This window comes from Rhipicephalus microplus, unplaced genomic scaffold (assembly GCF_043290135.1).
Source record: "Rhipicephalus microplus isolate Deutch F79 unplaced genomic scaffold, USDA_Rmic scaffold_375, whole genome shotgun sequence".
NCBI lineage: Eukaryota > Metazoa > Arthropoda > Arachnida > Ixodida > Ixodidae > Rhipicephalus > Rhipicephalus microplus.
Window position 1 is genome coordinate 30,205 of NW_027464939.1, and position 7,296 is coordinate 37,500.

Below are 7,296 nucleotides of genomic sequence, written 5' to 3' on the forward strand. Positions count from 1 at the left end.
CGCCGATGCGAAAGTGGAGAACGCCGCTCGGATCTTCGCCGTTTTTGGAGGAGTGAGTGGCGGCACTCCGGAGAAGCCAAGGAGCGCCAATTAGCGCACGATATCGGCGTCTTTCGACGCGCTCGCCGGCGACCGTCGAACGAGTAGGGCAAACCGCGTCTGCCGGGGCGGGGTTTACGACGCCGACGCAAAAGTGGGAACCGCCGCTCGGATGTTGGCCGTTTTTGGCAGAGTGAGTGCTGGCACACCGGCGACGCGAAAGAGCGCGAAAGCGCCCACGAAAGTGGCGTATTTGGACGTGCTTGACGGCGACCGCTGCAGGAGTACGAAAAACCACGTCAGCCGGGGCGAGCGACCCACGGCGGTCTGGGTGCTTATCGCTGCTATTATAGGGGCACCCCGGCAGACGCAGAAAAAAAAAATTTTTTTTCGACCTTCTTTTTTGCTGGTCGAGCTCGGGTAACCCAGGTCGCAATGGGAGCCGCGCACGAAAGCGGCGTCGCGAGACGCGTTCGCGGTCGCTAGTCGCACGAGCTCGGCAACCGCGTCAGCCGGCGCGGAGTTCGGGATGCCGACGGCTAAGTGGGTACCGCTGCTCGGATGTTCGCCGTTTTTGGCCGAGTGAGTGCTGGCACTCCGGCGAAGCGAAACGGGGCCGATTCGGGCACGATATCGGCGTATTTCGACGTGCTCGCCGGCGACCGTCGCACGAGTACGGCAAAGCGCGTCTGCCGGGGCGAGGTTTGCGATGCCGACGAAAAAGTGGGAAGCGCCGCTCGGATCTTCGCCGTTTTTGCAGGAGTGAGTGGCGGCCCTCCTGCGAGACCAAGAAGCATCGACTCGCGCACGATATCGGTGTCTTTCGACGTGCCCGCCGGCCACCGCCGCACGAGTACGGCAAACCGCGTATGCCGGGGCGGGGTTGGCGACGCCGACGCAAAAGTGGGAACCGCCACTAGGATGTTCGCCGTTTTTGGCAGAGTGAGTGCTGGCACACCGGCGACGCGAAAGAGCGCGAAAGCGCCCACGAAAGTGGCGTATTTGGACGTGCTTGACGGCGACCGCTGCAGGAGTACGAAAAACCACGTCAGCCGGGGCGAGCGACCCACGGCGGTCTGGGTGCTTATCGCTGCTATTATAGGGGCACCCCGGCAGACGCAGAAAAAAAAAATTTTTTTTCGACCTTCTTTTTTGCTGGTCGAGCTCGGGTAACCCAGGTCGCAATGGGAGCCGCGCACGAAAGCGGCGTCGCGAGACGCGTTCGCGGTCGCTAGTCGCACGAGCTCGGCAACCGCGTCAGCCGGCGCGGAGTTCGGGATGCCGACGGCTAAGTGGGTACCGCTGCTCGGATGTTCGCCGTTTTTGGCCGAGTGAGTGCTGGCACTCCGGCGAAGCGAAACGGGGCCGATTCGGGCACGATATCGGCGTATTTCGACGTGCTCGCCGGCGACCGTCGCACGAGTACGGCAAAGCGCGTCTGCCGGGGCGAGGTTTGCGATGCCGACGAAAAAGTGGGAAGCGCCGCTCGGATCTTCGCCGTTTTTGCAGGAGTGAGTGGCGGCCCTCCTGCGAGACCAAGAAGCATCGACTCGCGCACGATATCGGTGTCTTTCGACGTGCCCGCCGGCCACCGCCGCACGAGTACGGCAAACCGCGTATGCCGGGGCGGGGTTGGCGACGCCGACGCAAAAGTGGGAACCGCCACTAGGATGTTCGCCGTTTTTGGCAGAGTGAGTGCTGGCACTCCGGCGAAGCGAAAGAGCGCGAATGCGCCCACGAAAGTGGCGTGTTTGGACGTGCTTGACGACGACCACCGCAGGAAAACGAAAAACCACGTCAGCCGGGGCGAGCGACCCATGGCGGTCTGGGTGCTTATCGCTGCTATTATAGGGGCACCCCGGCAGACGCAAAAAAAAAAAAATTTTTTTTCGACATTCTTTCTTGCTCGTCGACCTCGGGTGACCCAGGTCGCAGTGGGAGCCGCGCACGAAAGCGGCGTCGCGAGACGGCTTCGCGGTCGCTAGTCGCACGAGCTCGGCAACCGCGTCTGCCGGGGCGGAGTTCGGGACGCCGACGGCTAAGTGGGAACCGCCGCTCGGATGTTCGCCGTTTGTGGCCGAGTGAGTGCTGGCACTCCGGCGAAGCCAAACGGGGCCGATTCCGGCACGATATCGGCGTCTTTCTACGTGCTCGCCGGCGACCGTCGCACGAGTACGGCAAAGTGCGTCTGCCGGGGCGGGGTTTGCGACGCGTACGCAATAGTGAGAACCGTCGCTCGGATGTTCGTCGTCTTTCGCCGAGCCAGTGCTGGCACTCCGGCGAAGCCGAACGGAGCCGATTCGGGCACGATATCGGCGTCTTTCCACGTGCTCGCCGGCGACCGTCGCACGAGTACGGTAAACCGCGTCAGCCGGGGCGGAGTTCGGGACGCCGATGCGAAAGTGGGAAGCGCCGCTCGGATCTTCGCCGTTTTTGGAGGAGTCAGTGGCGGCACTCCGGTGAAGCCAAGGTGCGCCAATTCGCGCACGATATCGGCGTCTTTCGACGTGCCCGCCGGCCACCGTCGCACGAGTACGGCAAACCTCGTCTGCCGGGGCGGGGTTTGCGACGCCGACGCAAAAGTGGGAACCGCCGCTCGGATGTTCGCCGTTTTTGGCAGAGTGAGTGCTGGCACTCCGGCGAAGCGAAAGAGCGTGAATGCGCCCACGAAAGTAGCGTATTTGGACGTGCTTGACGGCGACCGCCGCAGGAGTACGAAAAACCACGTCAGCCGGGGCGAGCGACCCACGGCGGTCTGGGTGCTTATCGCTGCTATTATAGGGGCACCCCGGCAGACGCAGAAAGAAAAAAAAAAAAAATGGGGACATGGCGTGCGTCACCGTGCGGCTTCGCAGCGTTGCCGAAGTCGCCGAGCCCTTCGACTGAGCCGAACGGCGGACAGGGAACGTTGGTCGGCCGTTCTAACCTGTCGGTGCCACGCCGAGACGTCGTTAAGGAAAACCGCGTCGTGGGCCTCTACGACGCCGTCGAGTCGTTGTACGTTTGGTGTCCAGCGTGTCGGCGGCGAGTAGCGGACACGTCGTTCACGACTTCGGTCTTTCGCAGTCGACGCGAACTTGCGGAGAGTCGTGGTGCCTCACGTTTTCGGCAGAAACCGCGGCGGAATTTTCCCGTGCGTGCGCGCACGACCTCGGTGCTGTGCCGTCAGCGTAGTGTTGCACAAACTCGTGGCCTACCCAAGGTGCGGTACGTTTGCGGCCGTATCCTCGGTGGGAATTTCGTGAGTAGGGTCGCAAATTCTACGACCTCGGCGGGTTTGAGAGCGACGTAGACTTGTGGCACGCTCAACGTGCCACACGTTTCGGGGCACACCCGCGGTGAAATTTTCTCGAGTACGCTCGTATTAGTGCCCAAGGAGGTCTGGGTACTTATCGCTGCTATTATGTGGGGGTTCTCGTGAGCGGCGTACGCGAAAGCGACCGGGTGTCTGATATGCGGCGGGCTTCGGCCTCGTCAAGCGTGTCCTCGGGTCTGCTCCAGGGGAATCCACGGCAGTCGTCTGCAGCCTCATCCGCTTGATGCGTTAGGGGCTGGTTGTCGGACGGTGCCGTTTTACCACGATATCGAGGTGTGTTCCGTGTCGTCCTCGGGCGATTCAGATGCGAAAGCGCCGAAGACGCGGGCGTGACCCGTCGTCTGGCGGCTTTGCAGTCTCGGCTCCGTTGCTAGTTCCGGCCGGTCCACCGACAGTGCAGCGGGCTTGGGCAACCCGCACGGCGCGACCGAGTCGATGCAACGAAAAAGAGCGAGCATGAACGTGCTTCTTGCCGCACGGCTCCCACTCGTCTTTCGGGAAGGTTGTGCCGTAGCGAGCTCGAACGCCGTCATCTCGGAGTGCAAAATAAGCGTGTTGGGGCGCCTGAAGGTGGCCTCCGCCGCACACAGACTGCGTCCGGCCCGCCGAAGGCGAGGACGGACGCGCAGTCGAACGATTACCTGGTTGATCCTGCCAGTAATCATATGCTTGTCTCAAAGATTAAGCCATGCATGTCTAAGTACATGCCGAAATAAGGCGAAACCGCGAATGGCTCATTAAATCAGTTATGGTTCCTTAGATCGTTTCTTCCTACTTGGATAACTGTGGCAATTCTAGAGCTAATACATGCAGTGAGCCTGGAGCCCTTTGGGTAACGGGTGCTTTTATTAGACCAAGATCGATCGGGTTTCGGCCCGTATTGTGTGGTGACTCTGGATAACTTTGTGCTGATCGCATGGCCACGAGCCGGCGACGTTTCTTTCAAGTGTCTGCCTTATCAACTTTCGATGGTAGGTTACTTGCTTACCATGGTTGTTACGGGTAACGGAGAATCAGGGTTCGATTCCGGAGAGGGAGCCTGAGAAACGGCTACCACATCCAAGGAAGGCAGCAGGCGCGCAAATTACCCACTCCCGGCACGGGGAGGTAGTGACGAAAAATAACAATACGGGACTCTTTTGAGGCCCCGTAATTGAAATGAGTACACTCTAAATCCTTTAACGAGGATCAATTGGAGGGCAAGTCTGGTGCCAGCAGCCGCGGTAATTCCAGCTCCAATAGCGTATACTAAAGCTGCTGCGGTTAAAAAGCTCGTAGTTGGATCTCAGTTCCAGACGAGTAGTGCATCTACCCGATGCGACGGCTCGGACTGAACATCATGCCGGTTCTTTCTTGGTGCACTTCATTGTGTGCCTCGAGATGGCCGGTGCTTTTACTTTGAAAAAATTAGAGTGCTCAACGCAGGCGAGTCGCCTGAATAAACTTGCATGGAATAATAGAACAAGACCTCGTTTCTGTTCTGTTGGTTTTTGGAATACGAGGTAATGATTAAGAGGGACGGACGGGGGCATTCGTATTGCGGCGCTAGAGGTGAAATTCTTGGACCGTCGCAAGACGAACTACTGCGAAAGCATTTGCCAAGAATGTTTTCATTGATCAAGAACGAAAGTCAGAGGTTCGAAGGCGATCAGATACCGCCCTAGTTCTGACCATAAACGATGCCAACCAGCGATCCGCCTGAGTTACTCAAATGACTCGGCGGGCAGCTTCCGGGAAACCAAAGTATTTGGGTTCCGGGGGAAGTATGGTTGCAAAGCTGAAACTTAAAGGAATTGACGGAAGGGCACCACCAGGAGTGGAGCCTGCGGCTTAATTTGACTCAACACGGGAAAACTTACCCGGCCCGGACACTGGGAGGATTGACAGATTGAGAGCTCTTTCTTGATTCGGTGGATGGTGGTGCATGGCCGTTCTTAGTTGGTGGAGCGATTTGTCTGGTTAATTCCGATAACGAACGAGACTCTAGCCTATTAAATAGGTGCGGGGTTCCCAGCACCTTACAACCTTCTTAGAGGGACAAGCGGCTCCTAGCCGCACGAAACAGAGCAATAACAGGTCTGTGATGCCCTTAGATGTCCGGGGCCGCACGCGCGCTACACTGAAGGAAGCAGCGTGTCTTTATCCCTGTCTGAAAAGACTGGGTAACCCGTGGAACTTCTTTCGTGATTGGGATAGGGGCTTGCAATTGTTCCCCTTGAACGAGGAATTCCCAGTAAGCGCGAGTCATAAGCTCGCGTTGATTACGTCCCTGCCCTTTGTACACACCGCCCGTCGCTACTACCGATTGAATGATTTAGTGAGGTCTTCGGACCGATGTCCGGCGCGGCCTTTCGGTTGCGCCGGTCTGTTGGAAAGATGACCAAACTTGATCATTTAGAGGAAGTAAAAGTCGTAACAAGGTTTCCGTAGGTGAACCTGCGGAAGGATCATTAACGGATTGTGAAGGGTGAGCGCCTCAGCTGCGTCTGCGCCCGACACTTTCTGCCGCTGACCCCGTTTGGACGCGGGGTCGGCTTTTCCCCACGGGGCTGCCTGAATGTGGAGCGGCACCCCGTGACAAATTGTTGCGCCCAGCGGACGCCAACACCGCGACCTTGGACGGTCGGCCAGGTGGCGGACGCGGGTACAAACGGCGCAACGCACTCATAGGTCGGCTTTCGACCCGCCACTGCACCGTGGCTCGAAGCGCTCGAAATGCGCGACCCGACCGCTGCGGGACCGCCTAGTACTGTAAACAGGAGCGGCGGAGCGCGAACGGCGAGTCGTGGTTACGTCGGTAGAAGGCGAGGCTGCGCGTTCCCGAAACGCCAGCCGAGTGCCCTCCCGACCGTTCGAGCGTGCAAGAACGAGACCCGACAATCGCGCGGCGACTGCCAAGTACGAGAGGAACGGCACAAGCGTCGGCGGTCGGTCAAGGAACTGGCGATGTGACGGGTCCGCTGTGCACCAGTGCATACCGTCCCGCCGTCCGCGGCAAGCGCCTCCGCGTCCTCGGGTGACGGAGGCTGCCGGTCGGTTCTTGCAGGCGAGGGATCTCGCTGGCACCGGTTCGCGTTGACGCGCGGCCGGTCATGGCACGGCGATGCGACGGCCGAGGTGCGCAGTACTCGATGGAGGAACCGCACGCTCCGATGACCGTCCCGCCCTCCGCGGCGTATGCGTACCGACCGTAATGGTTGCAGCAGCGCCGGCCGGCTTTTGAATTCGCCACACGAAACACGGTGCGAGATCGCGGTTAGGGGAGCGTCGACGTTGCCAGGCGTTTTGCTTGCTGCCGAGGGAAAGGCGGCACGGCCACGTCGCGCTCGTCGCGATTAGCGGGTCTGCGCGCTTTGGGAAGGTGCCGCAACGACTTGCCGAAAGAGGAAGCACGGAAGAACGAGGGACTTGGACGTCCCGACAATTGAACGCACTTGCGGCCAGGCCCTTGCTGGCTTCGTTCTTCCGCCTCGAGTAGGCTCGTACGCGGCTCCGGCGCCGAAAGTGGTCCTTGGCACCGACTTCGGTGGACGTGGGAAGTGCCGCGCAAGTACGGCGCGCCTGGCTCCACCTGTTGGCTAAAGTAGGCAGCCGGATCGGCATTTTGGTGTGCGGTGGCAAACCGTGGATGCGAAAAAAGCTTGTGCGATTTCGTGGAACAAAAAGCGGGGGTCCCCCTTTTTATGCGGAGGAGACCGACCCGCCTGCCGTGGTGAACCGCGACGCCACGGTAAAAACGGGAGAGGCTTGTCGATGGGACCGTGCATCCCGCGCTCCACGGAGGCCGGGAGGCGGCCGCCCGAGGAAATGTGTAGCCGTCGAGGCCCGCATCTGCGTGCACTCTTATCCAAATGGGTGTACCGCAGGCATTTTCTGGTTAGGCGGGCCAATGAGAGCGAGCACACAACGATACCTACGGGTCCGGCTTGGAGAACCGGCTT

At 59.9% G+C, this 7,296-nt stretch overlaps 1 non-coding gene across 1 annotated transcript; it reads left to right on the forward strand.

Moving 5' to 3' along the window:
* The first annotated feature begins 3,993 nt into the window (after positions 1–3,993).
* On the forward strand, positions 3,994–5,808 carry LOC142794119 (small subunit ribosomal RNA). The gene has a single exon (XR_012892086.1). It is a non-coding gene; the product is annotated as a small subunit ribosomal RNA (ribosomal RNA).
* Positions 5,809–7,296: the final 1,488 nt, after the last annotated feature.